Here is a 27,391-nt window from a genome sequence, read left to right as displayed (position 1 = left end):
TAATTCGAACCAAAAGAATATATAGTTGCCTTTACATTTCAGACCCTTATTTCTTAATATAACTATTTAAAATGTATTATAAATTTGCCATATATTTACAAACGTAGTGGCAAATTTATAATACCCTTCGAATATAACTTGCCCGATTTTTTAAAATTTAAAATGTTGCATGTTTCATAAACATGCATACATATATTATAAGTGTTCATACATTTTAAAATTTCGGATGACTTACTTTTAATTATAAATTTCCAATTTTTTATAATTGCAGTCACTTATATAGATCATCGAGTTTTAACTCGTCTGGCAGAAGTTCAAATTGTGATACAACTGAAGATATGTACAGCGATGTCAGTATAGAAGATGTTCAAGACTTGAATCATAAGGTAAGAGCAATCATATTTTATAACTAAAAAGAACATTACCTTGCACTTCTGAAACTATATAATTTGTTGTATAATCGAATACTTTTTTTGTTTGTTAGAAAAACATATTATGTTTTATTATTGAACTATAATTCTACATTTTTGTAATGCAGTAAGCATATTCTTAATAACTTCAAGCTGAAACTGATTTAAACTCATAATTTTGCTGTAGCACCTGTGTAATGTTCATGAATAGTACATCGAATTTCTGTTGTGTAGTTGGAATTACATCCACAGCATACATAGTTTTCTAAATTTAATTATTTGCTAAACATATCAAAAGTAAAGAAAGTATATTTTTTTCTTTTTTTATCTACTTAACTAAGACAATCTGATGTGGTCAGCACATAACCGACCGCAATGTGTATTGTCTAGTTAATTAAAAGTGTTTCAGAAGATTATGAAAAATGCCTTTTAAATACTTCCTTTCAACATTAAAACAAGTTAGCAAGCTTTTAGTTAACATAAGTGTAAATTTGGTCCTTAGTAGTATTTGCTTTGTGGCATCGGAATTCCCTGAAAAGTTCGCCAGTTAGTTTCTGTAACAACCAGAGCTCAAATATAAAATTTGAAGAAATTTCATTAATCCTTTCCGTAGATGTAAAAAAAATGTAAAATCGGCCCCCAGCTTGGTTTCCGAGGCCTGGAAAATTATATGTCTGAGGTCAGGCTTTATGTTCATTGTTTTAACACTCCAAATTTAAATCTTAAATTTCAAGGAAATTAATTTATTAATTTAAAAGGGGCCAGGAAATTTCCCAAATCTAAATCTACTTCCAGAGGCCTGATGTATCCGAAAAGGTGATCACTCCGCGACAAAGCGAAATCACATATTAAATTTCATGTAAATCGGTTGAGCCGAACTTGAACCTTCTGGTTATCAGACTAAGACCAGGCTACGCAGTACCTTGAATTTTCTTTTATAATTTTTTATTTTTTCTTATTTCATATAACTCTTCAAAAACCATCCTATTTTACATTATTATATGTATATAGCTACTTCTCAGGTGTTAAAAAGTACGGATAGACACATGGCACAAAAGGTATTCGATAGGGTTTTGTCTCTAGGGTCCCACAAACATCTGGCATTGGAACATTTTAGCCCCAAAATAGCTTTATTTTAAGATTTTCTGAAAAAATTTTTGTATTACAAAAGTACGTTTTTCTTTTATGCTTTATATTATTAGAAGCACAAGCCAAGAAATAAATGATACTTTATATTATTAGAAACACAAAGAGAAAACGAAAAATAAATAATATTTAAAAATACATATAACGTAATGATTTCACATACTTTTAGTTCGAAAAATCGAAACAAACTTAAACAGGTGTCAGCTTTTATCAAAGACATCACATGTCTTATAGCAACAGAATATTAATGCTTCATTTGTTATTGTTTTGAACATTAGCAAGCTTTAAAAGAATTTAGATATACAATTTATGAACGTGTGTACGAGTACTTAAAATTTCATTTTTATTGTTGGAGCGAAAAACTCTAAAATGCTGAATTCTAATACATTCATATACACATACATATACTTGAATAAAATTATTATTTTGTTTTTATCTAAATCTTTTCTTTATTTGGAAAATTTAATTCTGTATGGTCACCCACAGTTTTAAAAAAAATTGGTATACATTCATAATTATGTATGTTTGTACTTAAAATTTTATTTCTAATTGTTCGAGGAAAAAATTTTAAAATGTTCAATTCTAATACATTCATATGTGCACACAGGTATATTTGAATAAAAGTATTAATTTGTTAATGTTTAAAACTTTTTTTATTTGAAAAATTTATTTCTAAATGTTTACCACAATGATTAAATAATTATGTGTTTAAAATTTATTTCTAAATGTTCACCACAATGATTAAATAATTATGTGTTTAAAATTTATTTATTTTATTATGTGTTTAAAATTTATATTTTATTCATATTTCGAATAATTTTTCAAAAGCCATCCTATTTTACATTATATACATATAAAGCTACTTCTCATAGGTGTCAAAAAGTACAAGTACTTCTAGAAGGGCTTAAGACATGGCATTAAATAGGGTTTTGCCTCTAGGGTCCCGGAAAAAGCATTAATTCCACACCCTCCCCCTTCACCCCCTCCCAAGATTTTTTGAGACTGGTTTTTACAAAATGGCACTACATCCTGTAGGGGTAGTTTTTATTTACTTCTGCTAGTAAAAGTATAATTTACTTTTGGTAGTATAAAAATTCTATATAATTTGTGTTTTGGAAGTGTAGGTTATAACAAGAACTGAACACTTGCTCAAGAAAATTGTTAAAGTTAATACAGTCTACATTGTTTTATAATGAGTATGTAGGTACGCATTTAGTTATGTATTCTTTTCGTGATCTGCTGCAAAATGTATTAGTGAGCAAACATAAGTGTACATTAAATTTCTTGACAATATATTTTTAGGACAAAGTTTTTTAAGGGTAATTTCGAAAAAAATATTTAGGAGCGGAAACTTGCTAATAATGATAGGGTAATAATGAAAGAGTAAGGGTAAAGTTTTTTAATTTCATTTGAAATAAGAACAAATAAAATAAAATTATCAATAAAAAAAAAATCATCTGACATATCGCATTTTACAGGGTTCGAAATGACGGATGAGCCTTTTTGCATAGAAGTCGTATGCCATACGCATTACCCTATGTAAGTTATTATTAGTGTTAACTGATTACACAATCACGCGTTTTATTCGTCTGTATTATAAAATCCAAATACATATGTGCACGGATATTAGTAGCGAATTATTTTATGCGTAAGCAGTAATTTATCAACTGTTATTATAACTCAAAGCGAGGTTCTAAAATAAATTACTCAAAAGATATTAGATTTCAAAGGAACTAATTATTTGTTTAATTATGTACTTTTTTGTAATTATTTTTAAGAGCATTTCTTATTTTAAGTTCTATCTCATAAAATATTAGGAAAAAACATTTCTATATGTATATCACGGGTGTGTTTTTGAAAAAAAAAAGTAAACTGAAAATATCTCACACACAGAATGGTACGCAATTTCAAAACTACAGACAAAATACGTGCAAGACTTGCAACGCAAGTACACACTATTAGATAAAAAATATAATTATTTTCCTTAACTCGCGCAACTAACTCTTAATCGAAAATTATGTTCACCTCTTTAAATTTATTTTTACTTTTTTAGACTACATAAATTGTTCATCTTAAATGTATGCAATCCTTGAAGTAGTTTTGTATATGAATGAAAGTAATTTGTAGTGCAGTAATAATTTTTTTTTAAAAACCGTGACAACAAGTGCACATCAAATACTTGTTTAGTTTTCTTTTATACAAAAGTTTATGCTTAAATATTAGGATCTACGGTTCTTAACAACATAAAATGTAAAAATGTAATTGTTATTAATTTGAACGGTTGTAAATGATGAATATATTCCCTGCACTTTCCTGAAGGGGATATTCACTTTGGGATGGGGTTTGTAACCACTTAAAGCAGTCGTCTTTTCGGTAGGAATATGTACATATATTCTTCCAGAGAATGTCCAGTTTACATAAACAAACTAAGTATACTAAGGAAAAAAATTTGTTACTAGCAACTACAGTTTAACGAAAATGATTTATCACAAAATAATATGCTCAAAACTTTTGAACCTACCTATGTTTGTGAATTTAAAACTCAAATATCGAATGACACGTTAACGAATGAAAACAACGAAGTGACGAAAGCGTTATCAAGTTCTCCCTCAAATAATGTGACATCTGCAAATTTATTTTCGCCTCGAAAATAAAGCGTAAATGTATGAATACAAAAAATAATAATAATAACAACAACAACAATGATAATAATAATGTTAACAATAATAAAAATATAAATAATAATAATAACAATAATAATACTGTTAAAAGTAATTATAATATTAATGTAAATAGTGATGGTGCTAATGATGTTAGTACTGGAAATTTCAACGTTTTAAATGCTGACTCGATGAATAATACTAAAAAATCAAAAAAGTATTCCAACTGGGTACTAGGCGAAACACTTAACCCATGCTGTGATACAAAAGGAACAAGCTTTTATTAGTCCAATGCTCACACCAATTGTTAAATTAACTCAAAAATCTCTGGAACAAGGTGACAGCATGTATGTTCTTTCACGTCTAAGAGATCATAGAATTTATAATAATGCAAGACTTTTCCTAGCATACCTTTTTGATAATAATGATGTATGTGTTGATGGAATAACTCAAGTTAATATTAAAGTTTTGATAAATCAAGAAGGTCTTCCAACTGACTTGGTAAAGTTACGAAATATCTATGATCAATAACATGAACAAATTGGTATCTCTTAAAAGGCAGTAGCTAATGATTTAAAGACCAACAGAAGCCACATGACTAGTAAGTACAGAGAACATCTACAAAGAACAAGACTGGCGTTGTACAATTATATGAAACCTCTAGGCAAATGATTTTTGAACAAAATAACTTAGATTTAGATTTTGATATTAGTTACAGTGACAATTCTGTCTTAAATTGTAGTAGACATGTTTTTTATTGTACATAAAAATATAAGAAGTTTAAGACAAAATTTCGATTTATTGCTAGTGCATTTAGAAACTTTTGTTAATAAGCCGGACTTAATTTTTGTTTCTGAAATTCGGATATTTGAAAATGAATTAGTTGAGTATAATATTCCTAATTATTCTTTTTTTGCAAATACTAATGAGTCGTATGCTGCTGGTGGGGTGGGTGTATTTGTAAAAAATACTTATTCGTATTCAAATATTACAAATTATAGTCTTGAATCTGCTGATATTTTAAAAATTGATTGTAAAATTAATGATGTTTATCTTTCTTTTATGTGTGTGTACAGGTTACACAGCTCTTCAGTTAATATATTTCTTAATGAATTCAATAATTTGATTTTAAATATAAATTCTTCTAATTTGATAATTGTTGGTGACTTTAATTTAGACTCTTTAAGCAATACGGAAAATGTTGATTATTATCTTTCAATTTTAGCCGATAACGGATTGTTTTCTTTTGTTAATGAATCTACTAGAATTAGTTCTAGATCTTGTTTAGATCATATTCATGCTCGTTTTGGTGTTATTCCTTTGGAGTCATGTGAAAAACGTGTGTTTAATTTTGAAATTACAGATCACTGCATGACTGGACAACTTGTTAAGTTTTTAAAGGTTGAAAAAGCAAATATTACTCCTATTACTGTTTCCATTACAAAAATAGATTATAATAGACTAAATAACATGCTTCTGTTTGAATTTTGGGATGCTGCTTACAATGAATCAAATGCTAGTTCGGCATACAATAAATTCATTGAAATTTTAAGCAGCTATATTTCCCAATGTACATTTAGCGTTAGACCAAGTGTGAAAAATAAAAAGTTAAAACTGTGGATGAATGATGTCTTGTTGAGAAAAGTGAAATTAAAAAACAAATTAAGAGTCAAATTAAATAAGCACCATTCTAATGTGAAATTGAAAAAGCGTTATAATAAGCTGTGCAAGGTAATAAAAAAAGATATTGCGGAATGCCGTGATAGATTTTATCATAATGAATTTATCAGATGTAATGGTGATATAAAGAACGAGTGGAGGGTAGTTAATAACTTGCTCAACAAGAACTCGAGTAATAATAAGAAATTGGAATTGATGAATAATGGACTATTGATAACAGATGAGTTTCGAATTGCTAATGAGTTCAATAATCATTTTTCTTCAGTTGCTGTAAAATTGTCTTCTGGTCTTGGTTCTAATTATGATTACAGCACAATGGAAGTAAATAGTGTGCGTAACAGCTTCGTTTTTGATAGCTTTTCCGTTCTTGAGTTTCTCCAAATTATTCGGTCTATAAGTAATTCAGCTCTGTAGCGATTTATAATATTTCCAATAAATTGTGGAAGGAAATTGCTTTTAATATTATAGATGTTCTGGCTTATATTTTCAATTTTAGTGTTCTTTCGGGTGTATTTCCTGACCAGTTAAAATCTGCGGTTGTAATTCCACTCTTCAAAAAAGGCGATAAACCTGTCACAAATAATTACAGGCCTATTTCCGTACTTCCTATAATTTCTAAAATTTTTGAAAAAGCCATAAAAGTTAGAACCTTAAAATATTTAAATGAATTGAACTTTTTTAGTTCGAAACAGTTTGGCTTTAAAAAAAGTGTATCAACTGAAGATGCGTTATTAAATTTTTGCTCGTTTATAAATGAAGGCCTAGATAATAAGCGAAATTGTGCAGGTCTGTTTGTTGATGTTACTAAGGCTTTTGACACGGTGAATCATAAAATTCTTTTAAATAAATTATTTGTGCTAGATTTTCGTGGTTTTATGTTTGATTGGTTTAAGTCTTACTTGGAATGTAGAACACAAAGAGTCAAAATTGTTAGCCAACTAAGTAGTATTCAGTATATTAGGTTGGGAGTTCTTTAAGGATCAGTTATGGGACCTATTCTATTTCTTATATATATAAATTCACTTTTTGATTTGTAACTTGAGGGTCATTTAACAGCTTTTGCTGATGATCTTGCCATTTCTTATTCTGTCAATAGTCCACTTAATTTCACGTGTGCGATCAACAAAGATCTTAGTTTATTAAGATATTGGTCCTTTCGACATAGAAAGTTCGGCCGATTGTAAGTGATGAAACTAAATTGATGTTTTTTAATCTTTTACAGAAGGAACTTGTTGATATCAATCTTGTTTTTCATTCATCTAATTGCAAAAATGTTTTTATGAATAGCTGTACTGTATTTTTATCATTATGATAGAAATACTCATTCTGCCTATTGTAACTCCGAGTGTTTCTCAGTAGAAGTAGTCAATCAGTTCAAATATTTAGGTGTATTTATTGATAACATGTTGAATTGGTCTGCGCACACAAACGCTCTAAAATCTTATTTGCGCTCTACTTTGCGTAATTTTTAGCGTTTGAATAAAATTTGTTCGCGAAAAATTCTACTGATGTTTTATAATGGCATTTTTCATTCTAAGTTACAATACGGCATAAGTTGTTGGGGTGGTACTTATAAAAATAAAATATATCCACTATTGATTTTGCAAAAATGTGTTATTAGAAAAATTTGCAACAGACAACGTTTATTTCACAGTATGGATTTATTCAGAAACCTAAAAATTCTTCCAGTTAGACAACTTTACTATTACAGGGTTTTGAAGGTTTTTTACTTAAGAGGCGGTTATTTAAACAGCAGAGCTTCAAATCGTTATAGTTTACGTATTAATCAGAGATTTCTAGTTAATGTTCCAGTTTTTAGAACTACAAATTACCGAAAATTTTTTGGCATAACTTCTGTTCGCTTGTTTAATAAACTTCCTGAACATATACGTGCTATTAGGAACTTAAACAATTTTGTTAAAAATGTAAAAAAATGGCTTTTAAATTTTGAGCATGGTGAGGTAGATATTTTGTAAATAGTCTAGCTTGATATTATAGGTATTGTAGATTCATTAATTCAAATATTTTTAGTAAATTATAAAATTAAGTATGTTATAATGTAAGTAAAATGTAAGATTTAAAAAATTCTTTAAGTTAATTATTTTTACCGACCGTATTGTGTAAACAATAGGTAGGTTATGTGATGGCAACAAATTTTGCATATCGAGTTTTCGGTGGGAATGCACTTCTCCATAGTAGGGAAGTGTAAATAAACTATTTTTAGCAACCTGTCGGTCTGTCGGTCTGTGTGTGCACGCGTGTATCTCAAGTTCTACTGAACCACCATGGTACGGATTGATCAATATATCAGGATATATCAGGCCTCGGGAACTGCACTTTTTATAAATTAATAAAGTTATATTAAAAGGAAAATAATAAAGTTAGATTCATGAAACTTGACAGTCGTGTATCCATTTGCAGGTTACGTATATCTCTGAAGTTTTGATGGAATTGTTTGACATGTTTGCGGGTAGCTTTCATAGAACTCTTAAAACGGATTTTAAAAATTCGGAAAAATAATAGAGTTCATGAAACTTGGCAGTCTTTTGTCTAATTACATGTCAGATATATCCCTGAAACTTTGATGGAATGGTTTGGCAGACTTGCCTAGCTTCCACACAATTCCAAAAGAAAATTATCGAAAAATTAATAAAATTAGGTTAATGAAACTGTGTATCCAATTATAGGTCAGGTATATTATAGTTTTTATAGAGTGGTTTGACAGGCTCGAGTACTTGGTATGCAACAATGAGAGGTAATTCTAGATATTTAAGAAAAAAAATTTTAAAATTAGATTGTCAAGGTGCAGGGTATAATTTGGTCGATTTATACCTATTGAAACTTTTTATTTGTTTTTGTTTAATTCTGCTTTATTTTCACATTTTATTATTATAATTCATCATAAGAAAATATACAATGTTCATAATAAGATTACATATTTTCCACTGACAGACAACATAAGCAAAAATCTGATGTGGTCAGCACATAACCGACCGCATTGTGTGTTGTCTAGTTAAGTGAAAGTGTTAGGGAATATTATAAAAATTTGTTTAAATACATCTTTCCAATTTTTAGGACATTAGTACACTTATAGTTAACATACATAGAAAAATGTAACTTTGGCTCTTAGTAGAGTTTCGCTTTGGCTACCCGAATTCTCTGAAATGCCCACCAGTTAGTTTCGGTAATAAAAGTTAGGAGTTTTCGCGGACGGTCGAGCAAAGCTTATATATGAAATTTCAAGTAAATCGGTTGAATATTTTCTTCAAAATGGTCAAAAATGTAAAACAGAACCGCTAAAAAGTGCAGTTCCCGAGGCCTGATATATACCAAAAGTTGATCGATCCGTGCCATAGTGGAAATAAACTTACATTTAAAATTTCATAAAAATCGGTTCAGTAGAACTTGAGATACACGCGTGCACACACAGAGCGACAGACCGACAGGTTGTCGACCGAAAACTGGATATGCAAAATTTGTAGCCATCACATAACCTACCTATTGTATAGACAATACGGTCGGTAAAAAGTAATACACAAACATCGACTTTCTTGGTCGTTAATTTATTTGCTCTTGCCAAGATTTAAGTGGGGAGTTAAAAATATATTAATAATAGTAAATAAATAAAGTATTTTTCTTAAAGAGAGGGTACTGAAATTACAGGGTACGTTTTTATTACACACATAAAAATGTAAACGCTTTCAAATAAAGTTTTTGTCAAATAAGTTAAGAACTTCGTCATATAGGAAAAATAAAATATTGAACAAGTAAAAACGTTTCAGTCGGTATAAACCGATTGAATTATACCCTGCACCTTTCGTTATTGTGTAGCAATTACTTGAACCTCTAAAATCATTCTATAGAAACTTCACGGACATGTCTGACCTATAATTGGACATCCGACTGCCAAGTTTCATGAATCTGACTTTATTATTTTTCCAAATATTTAAAATAAGCTTTTGGAGTTGTATGTCAAGTACCCGAACCTGTCAAGCAATTTCACTAAAACTTCACAAATATATCTGATCTACTATCGGACACACAACTGCCAAGTTTCATGAATCTGACTTTATTATTTTTCCAAATATATAAAATAAGCTTTTGGAGTTTTATGGCAAGTACCTGAACCTGTCAAGCAATTCCATCAAAACTTCACAAATATATCTGATCTATAATCGGACACACAACTGCCAAGTCTCATGAATTTGACTTTATTATTTTTCCAAATATTTAAAATAAGCTTTTAGACTTGTATGGGAGCTACTCGAACCTGTCGAGCAATTCCACCAAAACTTCAGAAATATATTGAGTCATAATTGGACACAGGATTGCCAAGTTTCATGAATCTGACTTTATTATTTTTCCAAATATTTAAAATTAGCTTCTGGAGTTGTATGGTAGGTACCCGAACCTGTCAAGCGATTCCTCTAAAACTTCAGAAATATATTTGACCTATAATTGGACACATGACTGCCAAGTTTCATGAATCTGACTTTATTATTTTGCCGAATATAAAAAATTTGCTGTTGAAGTTGTATGGCAGCCACCCGAACCATTGCAGCTATCCCATTATAATTTTTAGAGCATGTGTAGAATATAATTGGACACATGTGTACAAAATTTTATATTTATACCTTTATTAGTTTTTGAAATATTTAAAATAAACTCTTTGAGTTGTATGGCAGCTACCCGAACCCGTTGTCCGAATTAATCCAATAACAATAGGGCTCGTCCTTGGCACAAAAGAAAAAACTTGTGAAAGTTTGGTGTCGATTGCATTATTCGTTTTTGAGTTATCGTGCGATCGGACGGACGGACGGACGGACGGACGGACGGACGGACGGACGGACAGACGGACATGTCTAAATCGACTCAGAATTTTACGCTGAGCAAGAATATATGTATATGTTCATACCGCAGATGACTCCTTCAAGTAGTTACAAACTCCATACCAAAGTTAATATACCCTTCACGAAGTGCAGGGTATAAAAAGGTTAAACGTTAAATTATTTTATTTTTTATTTTTTTTTTTTAAATAAATATCAGAAGTTATCAACTGGCGCCCGAGCAGGGACCCAGTAAGCTTATCATAACTTAATAACATACTGCCGATATGCCATTTGGCCCCGCGAGTGTTTGTGTAAATATTGTGCTCAAAAAGAAAAACTTAGATTAATATAAAATAAACTACAAATTTTTTTTAATATTACTAATCAATTTACCGCATTAATTTAAATTAAACATTATACTGCATTAAATTAAAAATTAACTAAAAGACTATTAGAAAGTTTTATTAAAACAACAAAATCAAAAATTAAAATTAGAAAAACAATAATCAAACAATTATTAAACAATAACAATAAAAACAATAGCAGTAAAAAGCCGCACAACACTCACAAAGCGGGACTGTGGCATAGCGTGACCAAACTGCTTTAAGAGGAAGGACCAAGGAAACGAGGCCCCTTAGTAGTCTGGATGACAAAAAGGCGTTCCTGCACTCAAAAGTGTCGCTCTCGAACAGTCGCCTGGTCTGTCATTGTGGGAGAGTAAAAGGTAAAATGAGCACAATAAGGCAAATCATATTACTGTAAGTTTTCTTTTATCAATTACATTTAATTAATTGAAACTACGAGTATTCGAAGAATTTTTGAAACATAAAAATTGTTATGACCATAGGTTATGATATTTATTGGGTCTTAGTATTATTACACTAATAAATATTATTGATTAGAGAAATTGAAGTATTTTCAATTAAATAAAATATAAAATTTTTGTAGTACCACTGTTGGTTAAATGCGTCAATAAGTATTCCAATAAAGGGAGAAAAGCAGTATACCAACCATATTAAACCAAAAGGAATTCCAAAATAATAAAAATAATTTCAATTTTTGAGAAGAATAAAATTAAAAGTTATAAGAAAAAATTATTAAATAAAAATACAAAACCATTTGACCTCATACAAGATCTTTCATCTTTAAAGATAAACAATTTACTCTGCATAAATAAGAGTAAAAGTGGCCACGAAAAATATTTAAAAATATTATTTGAATTAAATTGTAGATTAATGAATTAATAACAAAATTTGTTATTAACTCATATCGTAGTTACACTAACTTTAATTACCAAATATTAATAGACTAACAAAACTACTAATAATTAAAAATTATCATAACTACCGTGATTCAAGCCTACTCTTCGATACCTAAGGTGAAGCTAACTCAGGCATTCTACTGTAATAAAATTAAAAAACACAATTTTCATTTTTTTTAGGAAATTTTAAACAGCAAAACCTCAGCAATTTTAAACAGCATTTTAAACAGCAATTATAAAATAAACATTTTAAAAGCTAAAAAGCAAAGAAATCATTTACTTTTTAAATAATTAAAATCAAAGAAATTGTTTTTAAAACAAATCAGTTTTAAATAAATTTGGAATATTTAATTTAAAATACATTTTTTTAATAATAATTACATTCAATAATAACTTTAATAGATTTTTTTACATAATTTTATAATTTTAAAAGAATTTTGATCGATTTTTCTAACCATAATTACATTTTGAGAATTTTAAATAAAATTTTTCTTGTTTAATAATAAAAAAACACAATAAAAAGAAAGGAAAAATACACTTGTAAAAGGTTAAAAGCAAACAAGCAGCTTAAAACTACTAATTTTTTTTTTCTTTTCTCTATTCTCGATTTTGCCCGTTTTACCAATTTTAAATTAACAATAATCGAAATTTTGTCTGCAACAACCACACTTTAATCAATTGTAATTAAGATCTTTAAATAAAATTGAAACTACTTTTCTTTTACTGTAACTCATATTTTTCTTAACAGAAATTAATTAGCAAACGTTCACTATAATTGCAGTTCACAATCTGCTATTTTTGTAGAGAACTTTAAGATATTCTACTTCCAAATTTAATTTATCTTCATTAATATCTCTCGACGCCTTAATAGGGCAACTTGTAAAAACTTTGAAAAATTCCCACGTGGTATCTCTACCCTTGAAATACCACCCTACTAAGTTGATGGTGAGGATGATGTTAGTTCAATTCGTGCATCTCCTTTACATGAACATGAAAGATCTCAGACCATCAGAGAAACCATTAGAGAGATGCTTCAGTACGAGACGAGGAAATATTTAAGAACGGATGCACATCGAATTTATTAGAAGAAGAATTCTTTGACGAGGACATAAATTTTGATAATGATCCAGATCTGGTAGGCATGGAGAAAATCCCTGACGTAGTTAAAGGACTACGGGTCTTCTCAGACGAAGCTGGCGAAAACGGCATTTGCGAGGGAAACCAAAATATTACGGCCTCATTAACGCCATTCGAAATAAGATCATGGGCAGTGCAGACGTAGCCCTCGAGTTATACAGTACTCCACTTAATTGGGGAAGCATAGTGAAATGTCTCGACTTGCACTATGCGGATAAAAGGGACATCGTCACGCTAGAGGAGCAGATGTCTACAAAATCACAAAGAGGCTCTTCGGTGGAGGATTTCTATTTAGGAAATCTAGGAATCTAGGAATTCTAGAAAATCTACCACCATTTATCTCTAACTTTGGAGAAACTTTCGGCCATGGATCTTACAGTAGATGCTCTGTCAACTATGACATTATGTTACAGGGAGAAAGCACTTAACGCTTTTATTAAGGGCTTAAATGGGGACCTTCCACGTTTCTTAGCCATGAGGGAACCAAAAGATCTACCTCAAGCTTTTCACTTATACCAAAAATTTGAGAGTGTGAGTCAAACAAGACTAGGGGGAAATACATGGTCTTCTCCTCATTTTTCACAAAAGAATAATCAGATTTATTATAGTTTACCGTCCGCAATCATATTCAAGACCTCACTTTAATGGAGGCAATTTCCAAAATAAAGAATGGCGGCCATACAATCAACTTTAAAAATAACACTTATAACAATCATTTTCGACGACCTCAATTAGCGATCACACACACGAACGGACGACTAGGAAGCTCGACCTTTTGAAACAATTACAATTAAAACAAGAAATAACCAATATAATTTATTTAATCCACTGGGCAAAAGCGAGAATGGCCAACTCTATGTTACTGTCTAAAGCAGAATTAAAAAATATTTTTGATTTATTAAATTATGAAACCTCCACTTATACTAATGCAGAGGAAGCCCTCAAGCTACTGTAAAAATAATATCCAATGAAACTTGTTTGTTTAAAATTGTAAGAAATTGTAAGAACTTAAGTCACATAACAATATGTAATAAAAATAACATTCAAAGTTTAGGAAATTCCACCTGCGTGTTGCCACTACAACGAGAAGAAACGGACAACGAAGAGAAATACATCAATGGTACTTACCTTTGCTGGTTGATAAAAGAATTATCAACCAGCAAAATATTACCGGCTATTCTTCAACCCCAAATGATCAGACAAGAAGTGCATGAACATTTATCTTTAGAATCACTAAGAGATGTTAACATCAACAACACCCAAGAAATTGAGTTCCTGAAAGGTGAATTACTTACCAGTCGAATTTTACATTTTATCAGTGTCGGACAAGTCACCATCGTCATACTAATATTCGTAGCGTCGATAATTATCACTATAAGATCGTCGACATACAACACAAGGTAGAAGTCAAATTGAAAAACGTTGCTTCAAAAGAGAACGCATCCGAAGCAAATGCAACCGCACCTAAAACGATACCAAAAGCAGTGCCGAGAAATGGTGCATCACAAATCAAAAATCTCTACTTTCCCAAAGAAATCCCTTCAGCACATCGTTCTCGTAACACCGATCGTGTGAGGACACTCAATTTTTACGGGTGGAAGGGTTAACACGCGCAAAAATAAAATATTGAAAAATGCTATTCTGCAGATTTCGCAACTTTTGGGGAACGAACTTTTGTTTACGCAAATTAACACGCGCAAAATTAAAATATTGAAAAATACTATTTTGCAGATTTCGCAACTTTTGAAAATGAATTTTTAAAAAAGAAATTTTAAAAAAAATTATTATTATTATTTTAACTATTGAAATTATTATTATTATTGGTTGAAACAGTACTATTTATTTGTTAATAAAATAAGAATAAAAGAAAATGTAAAAAGGTTAAACGTTAAATTATTTTATTTTTTATTTTTTTTTTTAAATAAATATCAGAAGTTATTAACTTATCTTCTAATTTAGTTAGTTATCCTTATGCGGGAGGAACAGGCTCTATTTGCATACTATATTTGATATGTCAAATATTGAACTTTTTTAGGATATTTTTTTTTCTTTTTGAAACATTTTCATTTCTTTTTCTCCAAATTTCATTGTTAAGCAGCTATTGTTCGAAAGGTGAATACATTACCGTTATATAGGTTAATTAAAAAAATGTGATGTGGTAAGCACATAAACGATCCCAACGATTTAGTTAACATACCTAGAAAAATGTGAATTTGGCTCTTAGTAGAGTTTCACTTGTGCCGTCTGAATTATATGAAAAGTTCGTCAGTAACTTCTGGTAGCAGCCAGAGTTTAAATATTCAAATTTCAAACCTGATCAGTTCTAGATCAGTTTCCAAACCCTGATTTTTCAAAAAAATTTATGGCATGGCATAAGCTAACCATAAGCTTGCTATATTTATAAAAATTTGGAAGAACTTAAATTTTCGAAAATGTATGATTCCGAAAAGTCATATTTTACAAATTTCAATAGGCGATAAGTTAAGAGAGGATGGAGGGGAAATTTTTTTTCTAACGAAATGAATTATTTATTGGTTTCTAAAAGATGCAGATTTCAGAGTTCTAAAATCTTAAAAGAAAAACGATATCAAAAGTTTGGAAAAAAAGGGATTTTAGAAAACGATAATTTTTTTTGTAAAAGAAGCCCAGGCTTTACTCTTCTGCGTTTGCAGAATTTAAAAAATGGTTTTGTTACAATAATTGCTTAAAAAATGGCAATTTTTAAGGTTTTGGGGGGCTTCTTTTCGGCATTTTCCCACATTAAATAGAAAATATGTAAAAATGAGAAAAAATAGAGTTGCCTGTCTCAACTCTGTGATTCTTGTAGGAATTTGTTATCTTATATGTGTGTAAATATGCCATTAATGATAGTTGAAAAATCATAAAATCTTAACAACTTTTAATGAATATAGCTGCCATTTTAACATATTTAATTTTCCAAAATTTCATTCAGTTTTTAATATTTAGCCAAATAACTTTTCAAGTTGTATGTCAATTACCAGAAGGAGCCAAGCATTCCAACGACTTTTATCAAACAAAATGGCCCTAATAATATATTCGCTTGTGCGAAAATTCAATACTATAGCTTCTATAATTCCTTAGATCCAAAAAAATTTTGAAGTTGTATGGCAGCTACCCGAACCAGGAACACGATCATGTCCAATTTAAATAGTGTTCTGGCATTTACTATAACAAATCATTTGTGAAAATGATTTAAACTTAGCTTGATAAATTTTTGGGTTATCGTTGGGTTGGGATGGACTGACGAACGGACGAATAAACAAAGATAAATCGACTCCGAATTCGACGCTGATCAGAAACATATAGTTGAGTCCATATCTCAGGCGATTATTTCTTAGTGTTACAAACGGTAAGAAAAACTTAGTGTACCCTTTGAATATACGTTAGTACAGGTATAAATATATGTATTTAAAATAGGTATTAAAGCTCAATACTTTCTGAGATTTAAGCGAACAGTTTTACGAACAATCCGTAAAATTTCCAAATCATATCTTTTTTAAAACTTTAAGTAACACCGTAAATCCGATTAAAAAAAATTTGGAGTTTGAAAACTTTTTTACTGGACTTTTCCAACAAAAAAATTGAAAACCTAAAAAAACGAAATCTTTTCAAATTTATGACGTTGGTCAATCTTAAAATGTGAAAGTAATGATTTTTAAAGAATTCAAGAAGGTCCACAAAATTGCGAACCACAAAAAAATGCGAACAAGTCACGTAGTTTTCGCAAAGTCTTAGTAAGTATTCATGAACTGTACGGCATGTGTTTTTAAATAAGTTTTCATTCAACCCCGAATTTCGAATTCGCTAAGATATTGTATATAAATTATATAAATTATTTCATATTGTGGTACAAATATAAGAAATATCTTCATCGTGTTTGTTGTTGTATTATTTTTATACTTAACTTTTCATCATTTCTTTTGAGAAAAAATATTTCTTGAGAAAAATGTCGTCCTCCGGAAATTTCCAATCTCCATGAAAAAATGCTACATTTAAATAAAAAGCAATTACAAAAGTGGAACTTTTAGAGTGCCATGACAAGTAAAAATTTTTTATGGTACAAGAGCTTGAAAAATGGTACAAGTATCACGAAAATGGCACGTTTGGCAACACTGTGCGGTGGCCTTATACTAACCAGAGCAGTGTGCTTGATGAAAGCAAAAAGTTTCCTGTAATGTATGTTACTTTAGCAGCATATGTCACCATAACAATTTTATAACAAAAATGTTTTTTGACCTTAATCCAAAACATATGTTGTTGAATTATTGCTATTAATTATTGTTGAATAAGGTAAAACTTATGATTTCGAACAAATAAGTGGTTAAATATTGACTTTTTTTTTATCAGAAAGCCTGCTCTTTACCACTTTTCCAAAAAAAATTTTGAAAAAAACTGCTTATTACCTTCACTCTGTCCCTCTATTTGTCCGTCCGTCCGTCCATCCGTCCGACCATTCCTTCATGGATATGTTTACAAAACTTCTACACCCTTCAAGATACAAAGTTGAAATTTTATATTTACGTAGATTCTTACTACAAACTTATTAACTGTAGAAGAAAATTTTACCTATCTCCGCCCCTCTAAAAGTTATATCCCCCAAATTCCTAAAAATGCCATTTTTCTACTATTTGTTACAGTGGGACGAAAAGCATTTTCCAAAATTTTGCAAACGCAGAAAAGTACCATACTTTTTAAACTTCAAAAAAAAATGGCCGTTAATTTAACGTCATCTAAAATCCACTAGTCTGTCCACTAGTTGTAAGTCTGAAATTTTAACAGGTTTTAGATACAAATAAATAGTTCATTTCGTCAGAAGAAAATTTTTTTCAAATTGTCGCTTCTCGAAGTTTGTAAAACTTAAATTTTTATTACATTATATTTTTAAAGCTACAATCTTCTTCAAATTTATATAAATGCAGAAAGCTAACTATAATTTCCATGCCACTAAAAAATATGATTATTTTTCTTGATTCACGCCACGAACCCTGAAATTCGAGTATTATGTTGACACCTCTTTATTTTTTTTTTATTTCAAAGACTGCATAAATTGTTCATTCTCAATGTATGGAATCCTTGAAATAGTTTCGTTTATGAATGAAAGTAATTTTAATAAAGTAGTATCATTAAAAGTAGTATTTTCAGTTGTTGAAGGGAAAAGTAAAATATTACAGACTATTGGTTTGATTCGACTTAATTTTTATATATCAAATTATTTTTAGCGGCCGTATTGTGTAAACAATAGGTAGGTTATGTGATGGCAACAAATTTTACATATCGAGTTTTCGGTGGTAACGTACTTCTCCATGGTAGGAAAGTGTACGTTACCACCGTAAAATAAACTATTTTTAGCAACCTGTCGGTTTGTCTGTTTGTGCACGCGTGTATCTCAAGTTCGGCTGAACCGATTATGATGAAATTTTATATGAAAGTTTATTTCTATTATAACACGCATTGATCAACTTTTGGGATATATTAGACTACGGGAACTGCACTTTTTAGCGGGTCTGTTTTACGTTTTGGATTATTATGAAGAAAATATTCAACAGATTTAATTGAAATTTCATATATAAGCCTTTCCTCGACCGTCCGTGAAACCTTCTATGTTTTGGAAGAAATCAGGCATCGGCAACTGAACGTTTACTACGGGGAAATATACATGTTTGCGTATATAAAGAGAAATAATCAACCGATATCCTTGAAATTTAATATTTAAACTCCTCGTACTAGAACAATGAATCTATAAGTTTTTTGGAAAGATCCGGGCTCGGGAAACTGATCTGAGGGCCGATTTTACATATTTTTACTTATATATAGAACGAATTGATGGAATTTATTGAACTTTGATATTTGAATTCTGGTCGTTACCGAAACTAACTGACGAGCATTTCAGGGAATTCGGGTAGCACAAAGCGAAAGTCTACTAAGAGCCAAATTTACATTTATGTTAACTACAAGCTTATTAATGTCCTATAAATTGGAAAGAAGTATTTAACAGACATTTTTATAATATTCTGTAACACTTTCACTTAAACAGACTATACACATTGCGGTCGGACATGTGCTGATCAGATTTTTTTTACCTATCATCAACAAAAATTTTGCTAACCTTTTATGCTTTTTGCAAACGAAATTTATGATGGTATTAAAACGTTATTTTAATTGTATTAAAATTTTTTTAGTTGCATTTGTGAAATGACCGCAATCTGCGTATGTTTAAAGAAACAATAAAATTTGATACGTCTATACGTATGCAAATATGTGGATAACTTGCAATATAACAACGATTTTCATTACAATATTTATTATTCGACTTCTGTGTGACAATCGTCATTTCTTAGATTATGATCTTGCAAATAATTCATAATCATTTTATGGGACTTTTCCGTAATTTTTTTTTTTGTTTATTAAAGGAATGCAAATATTATAAAGCTTATCTTAAATTACCAGTATGTTCTTAAAATGCAGTCCGTGAAGTTTTATCTAATATAATACAATTTTTTTAAAAGGAATTCTTGTGCTATAAAATAATATAACTACGTGGAATTTCTGTAATTTGAATTCTTAAAAATTACATTCAAGAAAAGAAAAAGGAAACAAGATTGATGGCGTGACTTTTGGTGGCATCGTCATTAGAGCAGAAAAATGAAAAAAATGAAAGTATTCAACCTAAAAAAAAACACATTAAAAAAGATTTCGGTGGCTTCATCTTTTAAACTTTATTTATGTTTATCTTCTATATTTTTATTTTTTGTGTGATTTTTTCCATAACTCTTTTCTTTCTACATGTTGTTCTTTGTTTCCAGCCGCATTGTGTATACAACAGGTAGGCTGTTTTTACCGACCGTAATGTGTATACAATAGATAGGTTATGTGATGGCAAAAAATTTTGCATATTGAGTTTTCGGTGGGAATGCACTTCTCCATAGTAGGGAAGTGTAAATAAACTATTTGTAGCAACCTGTCGGTCTGTGTGTGCACGCGTGTATCTCAAGTTCTGCTGAAGCGATTTTGATGAAATTTTATATATAAGTTTATTTCCACCATGGCACGGATTGATCAACTTTTGGGATATATCAGGCCTCGTGAACTGCACTTTTTAGCGGGCTTGTTTTACATTTTTGAACATTTTGAAGAAAATATTTAAACGATTTTCTTGAAATTTCATATATAAGCTTTACTCGACAGTACGCGAAAACTCCTTACTTTTGGAAGAAATCAGGCATCAGTAACTGGTTGTTTACTACGGGCCAAATATACATTCTTGTGTATATAAAAAGAAATAATCAACCGATGTCATTAAAATTTAGTATTTAAATTCTTCGTATTGAAACAATGAACATATAAATTTTTTTGGAAAGGTCAGGGCTTGAATACTTATCTGCTGGCCGATTTTAGATTTTTCACCATATCTACGGAACGAATTGATTGAATTTTTTTAACTTTGATATTTGAATTCTGGTCGTTACCGAAACTAACTGACGAGCATTTCAGGGAACTCGGGTAGCACAAATTACATTTTTCTACTAAGAGAGCCAAATTTACATTTTTCTATGTATGTTAACTACAAGCTTACTGATGTCCTAAAAATTGGAAAGAAGTATTTAACAGACATTTTTATAATATTCTGTAACACTTTCTCTTTACTAGACTATACACATTGCGGTCGGTTATGTGCTGATCACATCAGATTTTTTTAAGTTGTAAACAATTAATTGTTGAGTTTTTTTTTAAGATAGTTGTTAACAAAATCAGATGTATAAGTAATAAACTTTGGTTTCTCTTCATATAGATCGAAGACTTGTCAAGTCACTGATTTTATACAAATCGTATAAAAATTTTATCAATTCGTATGCTTTCTCTGATAATGATTGTAAATAGCTTATAACACGAATACCGTTACTTGGTGTTTTAATTTTTATACTTTTTTCGTATTAATTATGGTTTTTACACCACGTTTAGCTTCTAGTGTAATGCTCTCTTATTTATTTCTAGCTTTTCGATTATTTCTTTGAATACAAAGCAAACAATTACATTTGTTTTTGGAATCTGTCTCCATTCATGATTTGAGCTACGCTACAAAGCTATTAGATATAAAACCCAAAATTTTTGTTCTTATTTTCAAATAAAATAATTTTACATACATATTTCTATTTCACTGGTATTTGTTTTTAAATTAAATACTTTCGTACAAATGACGTTTGGTAAGAATGGACTAATCAACTTGAAGTAGGCGACAATAAGTTACGTATGACTTTGCAGTTACCAAAAGAAAACATAGATATGCATATTTAATTACGTATTTCAAATTTAGCGATGATTTCTTATTTTTTTTAATTTTGTTTTGTTTTTGTTTTAATGTTTATCTCTTTTTGCACTTCCCACACTTGCAACGCAACATGTTCATGTTGTACAAATGGCGTAGGATTTATTTTACTACTTGCAATACAAAGATAAATGTACATCATATATTATACATACACTAGTGGAAGGCTAAATAAGACACCGTAAATTTTACAAATCAAAACAGGAAATTTTAATGTTTACCACCGCGCTAAAGATTAGAGGTGGTTGCAAGACTCATTTTTTCAACAACAAACGTAGCATATACCGTCGCTGCAGACTCTACTAAACTTACTTTCATCAATCCACAATATATTTTTCCATTATAAAAGTGGTTTTTCTTTGCGCATTTTTGCAAATTTTAAGCAACGTTTTATATTTTTTAAAGACACAAGAGGTTTTTTTGGCAATGCACCCTCTGAGTCCTGCGTCTAATAAACGTCTTCTAGCAGTTCTCACAGACACTTCTAAATTTAAATCTTCTTTCAGTTGTTGCTGAATCTTGGTAAAAAAGTAGGAAAAGAATGTTTTTTACTTAACCGTTTTTTTTTAATTTAAGCTTTATAACTTTCTCAAAAAACCGTGTGTTGTGTAGAATGTATGCATACCGATATCTCATGCTTGATGGGACCGACTTTGATGATTGATTAACTTTGGCATATGTCTAGCTTGCGGTCTGGACCATTCACAGACTAATTTTACATTTTGGACCATTTGTAATAAAATATTTAACAGATTAAATTGGTTTATATAAGCTTTTTTGGCAGCGAAAATTGCATAACTTTTGGAAGAAATCAGGAGTCACAAACTGAAGTTATTACGGATCAAATTTATATTTTTGAGCATATAAAGCCATTTTTTTGAAATTTAATACTGAGGGCATTAAAATAAAAAAACGTCCAAATTTTTTTCTTCACTAAGGACCGATTTTATATTTTTTGTCATATCTATGTAGCTAATTGACAATACTTTAACTAAAATAGACAACGTTGGCGATCATATCAATTTTTACCGACCGTATTGCAAACAATAGGTAGGTATTGCAAACAATTTTTACCGACCGTATTGTAAACAATAGGTAGGTTATGTGATGGCAACAAATTTTGCATATCGAGTTTTCGGTGGGAACGTACTTCTCCATAGTAGGGAAGTGTAAATAAACTATTTTTAGCAACCTGTAGGTCTGTGTGTGCACGCGTGTATCTCAAGTCCGGCTGAACCGATTTAGATAAAATTTTATATGTAAGTTTATTTCCACCATGGCACGGATTGATCAACTTTTGGGATATATCACGCCTCCGGAACTGCACTTTTTAGCGGGCCTGTTTTACATTTTTGAACATTTTGAAGAAAATATTCAACCGATTTACTTGAAATTTTATATATAAGCTCAGCTCGACCGTCCGCGAAAATTGCTATGTTTTGGAAGAAATCAGGCATCGGCAACTAGACGTTTACTACGGGCCAAATATACATTTTTGTGTATATAAAGAGAAATAATCAACCGATTTCATTGAAATTTAATATATGAATTTCTCGTATTAAAGCAATAAACATATAAATTTTTTGGAAAGATCAGGGCTCGAAACCTGATTCGCGGGCCAATTTTACATTTTTCGGCATTTTGAAGAAAATATTCAACCGATTTACTTGAAATTTCATATATGAGCTTTGCTCGGCCGCCCGTGAAAATTCCTAGCTTTTGGAACAAATCAGGCATCAGCAACTAGACGTTTACTACGGGCCAAATATACATTTTTGTGTATATACAGAGAAATAATCAACCGATTTCATTGAAATTTAATATTTGAATTCCTCGTATTAAAACAATGAACATGTAAATTTTTTGGAAAGATCAGGCATCGGCAACTAGACGTTTACTACGGGCCAAACATACACTTTTGTGTATATAAAGAGAAAGAATCAACTGATTTCATTGAAATTTAATATATGAATTCCTCATATTAAAGCAATGAACATATAACTTTTTTCGAAAGATCAGGGCTCGAAAACTGATCTGTGGGCCAATTTTACATTTTTCACTATATCTACGGAACGAATTGATGGAATTTCTTGAAATTTGATATTTGAGTTCTGGTTGTTACCGAAACTAACTGGCAAGAATTTAAGGGAATTCGGGTAGCACAAAGCGAAACTCTACTAAGAGCCAAATTTACATTTTTCTAGATATGTTAACTATAAGCTTACTAATGTCCTAAAAATTGGAAAGAAGTATTTAACAGACATTTTTATGATATTCTGTAACACTTTCATTTAACTAGACAATACACAATGCGGTCGGTTATGTGCTGACCACATCAGATTTTTTTTAAATTAATTTAATTTTAAATTCATTGACTATAACTTATAAAATAAACTCGTACTCAGGGACTATGAAAATTAGTAGTGTCATGGGAACTTCTTTGAAGATTTATGCATTAAAAATCTAAAAATGAATATGAAAATCAATATTATTAAAAAAAAATTCCAATATTTGTATTCATTTGTAATTACCAACCGCAATGATTAAAATAAGGGACGCTTTATCCAATGAATTTTCAAGCAATTCGGATGGCATAAGGCGAACTCTACTAAGAGCCAAATTTAAATTTTTCTTGCGTTTTTAACTAAAAGTTTACTAAAGTGCAATAAGTGTTTAAGTACTCGTAAGTAACACTTTTGCTAAACTAGACATTGCAGTCGGTTATTTGCTGACCACATCAGATGTTTTTACCAACCGCATTGTGTATACAATAAGGTTATGTGATGGTAATAAAAACTACATATCGAGTTTTCGGTTAGAACGCACTTCTCCATGGTAGGGAAGTGTAAATAAACTATTTCTGGCAACTTGTCGGTCTGTGTCTGCATGCGTGTATCTCAAGTTTGGCTGAACCAATTTTGATGAAATCTTATATGTAAGCTTATTTTAACTATGACAAGGGTTGATCAGCTTTTACGGTATATCGGGCCTTGGGAACTGGATTTTATACGGGCCTGTTTTACATTTTTGATTAAATTGAAGAAATTACTCAGCTGATTTTCTTGAAATTTCATATATAAGTTTCACCGTATCCGAAACCTCCTACTTTTGGAAGAAATCAAGTGTCAGCAACTGGAAGTTTACTACGGGCCAAATGTACATTTGTGTGTATATAAAGAGAAATAATCAACCGATTTCATTGAAATTTAATACTTAAATTGAAGGTATTAAAACAATAGATCTGTAAATTTTTTAGAAAGATCAGTTCTTGGAAACTGATCTGCGGGCCATTTTTTCATTTTTTACCATATCTACGGAACGAATTGATGGCATTTCTTGAAATTTGGTATTGGAGTTCTGCTTATTACCGAAGCTAACTGGCGAACTTTTCGCATAATTCGGACTGCAAAGAATGAAAGTCTCCTAAGAGACAAATTCTGGGTATGTAGTTAACATACCCAGAAAAATGTGAGTTTGTCTCTTAGGAGACTTTCATTCTTTAGTTAGTTTCATTCTTTCAGCTAGAAAGCTTATTAGTGTCTTCTAATAAATGCGGTGGGTTATGTGTTGACCACATCAGATTTTTTTATATAAAGAGATAAAGCTTGGATGTAATGAAAGTTTTCACATTCGTTGAAAATATGCAAAGTTTCTCGTATCTAAGTACTTTATTATATACGATTGTATATGACTTCATGAGTAAGTAAAAATATTGTATGAAGGCGATGTTCACAGTTCAGCAGATTCCGAATTAGAAGGGCTTAAACTCAATCTCGACTGACTTTTTTACATTTTGAAATTTTAACTATAACTCCGTGTCTGTATCTGATAGGCGCATTATTAATAATGATTTTTTCATGAATATGCATCTATATTAGTTATAATCTGCTCAGATTTCGGAATTGACTTTAAAGTTCGAATATTCGACATTTCAATGTTTAAGATGACGCTACATTATAAACAAAGATTTTTAAAAGATCCATAAGTAAATCACATGGAAGACATCGATAAGCGAAATCCTTCTTCTCTTTAATTATGCATGATGCCGTTTGTACACTTTAATAGTAAATTTTAAAAGTAATGTATTGGAAGAGGGACAATTGCTGAACGATCGACTTTCATCGATCGAGCCCTGAGCTTTACCCGTGCGCAAGTTGAAGAAATTCACTTATCAGAAGATTATTGAAATCAAAACTGACTTACAGGGCTGTATCGATGAGAGACGCCATATGATATTTACCGACAACGTCAATGACAACGGTCGTCGAGCGTTCACACGAATTTCAAAATAATCCTCGAAAGGCCTCAAAAGAGGAAAGTTATTGAAGATCATGATAATCGCTATTTTAGCATTTCTCTAATTTTTTGCTATTTTCATAAGATGAAAATTTTCATGAGACATAAAAGGGATATGAAGAAAAAACCATTTTTATTAAAATAACTGTTTTTGATAATTCAGGTTATTTGAAGGAAATGTGCTGCCGAAAAACTTATTGGCTCAACTACAGTTTTTATGTAATTACATTATGGTTTACTTTAAATCTTAACTATATTAATACTCATTGGTGTTACATAGATAAGATTCGATAAGATTCAACTTAATTTTTTTTTATATTTGCGCATTGTCACCTGTGGTTTAAGTTGTTAGACAACATAATATTTTGTCGCAATTTCTATTGAGAACATATTCATTTATTTTACTTATTACGTATATATACATACAAAAACTTCGTACATATATGAGTATTATAGTAATAAAAGCCTCTAGAATTAATTAATTAGATAAACTTAACTAGATTCAAATAAATGAAGCTGTAAGAAAATATTAACTTCTTAGCGACCATATTAAAATTTTCCTCTCGTTTACTGCAAATTTTTATAAAAATTGAATTTCACTATAAGAATGTATAAAATTTATATACAGGTGAATATGTACATCACCTGTAAGCATGCAAAATAAACTGCTACACAATTTTTTAAAACCTTATACTATTGAAAAAAACAAAATAAATATGTAAATTAATTATGTAGATACAAATAAAAAATATGCTTTTTCTATTTCCAGATGTATTTGTAATTTGTAGCTTAAGACTTTTTTTATTAATCTTTTTTGTACAGTGTGCAGGTTGATATTTCCGCTACAAAACTGCAGTAAAACTTATGTAATTTATTTATATGCAAGAAATATCCGTTACCTTCTTTTTAACAGGCTGTAGTTCCAAAACGAGTAAATCTGCACCCCTCCCCCCATGCATTTTTTGCTGGAAATTAATCAACGAATCATCAATGAAATTATTTGCCACCTTATGCGAAACACCCTGTATACATATAATATACACATACAAAAATAAATTACTTTTTTCTACATATACATTATTATCGAAATGTGAAAGTTCATAAGAATTGCGCCTTGTGTGCTTTATAGGGGAGAAAACTCAATTAAATTGAAAATGTATAGCTTTTTTACAGTTTAAACAATAACTGAATATATAACTCTATATTCACATACATACGTACATTCATATGTTTATGTATGTTCATTTGAAAGAAATATTTTAAATTATGTATTATAATTGCAGTTATATTTTTATATATTTTCTAGTTACGTTTTATTTGTAAAATATCTTATTTGAATGTGTATTACAATATACACTATAAATAAAAACCGTATCGCTACATAAATGCAATGCACTCCATAAATATATACGAATTTCTTTATATGTATGAATGTAGTTAGTTCTCTTTTCATCTGTTCTGCAATCGTGTTGCTGAATACAGAGCGCGTTACAGAATAGAGCGCCATCGTCATTTAATAATTATAGTACTAAAATATACTAACGATATTTTGATGTTTGGGTTTTTGAGTATTTAGTTGCTTATGCATTAGTGCGAGAGCAACATAAAAAAGAAAAAACTTGTCGGTG

At 30.1% G+C, this 27,391-nt stretch overlaps 1 protein-coding gene across 1 annotated transcript in view; it reads left to right on the top strand.

Moving 5' to 3' along the window:
* Positions 1-271: 271 nt before the first annotated feature.
* The window catches only part of LOC129614940 (rab11 family-interacting protein 4B), a 116,888-nt gene continuing 89,768 nt past the window's right edge, over positions 272-27,391 (top strand). Inside the window, exon 1 of the mRNA XM_055529923.1 lies at positions 272-386. The gene's annotated coding sequence lies outside the window, so the exon portion shown is untranslated. The remainder of the gene's footprint in view (positions 387-27,391) is intronic.

The sequence above is a fragment of the Condylostylus longicornis genome, unplaced genomic scaffold, assembly GCF_029603195.1.
Source record: "Condylostylus longicornis isolate FDR11 unplaced genomic scaffold, ASM2960319v2 ptg000130l, whole genome shotgun sequence".
NCBI lineage: Eukaryota > Metazoa > Arthropoda > Insecta > Diptera > Dolichopodidae > Condylostylus > Condylostylus longicornis.
This window is presented reverse-complemented; position numbering and strand designations above follow the sequence as displayed.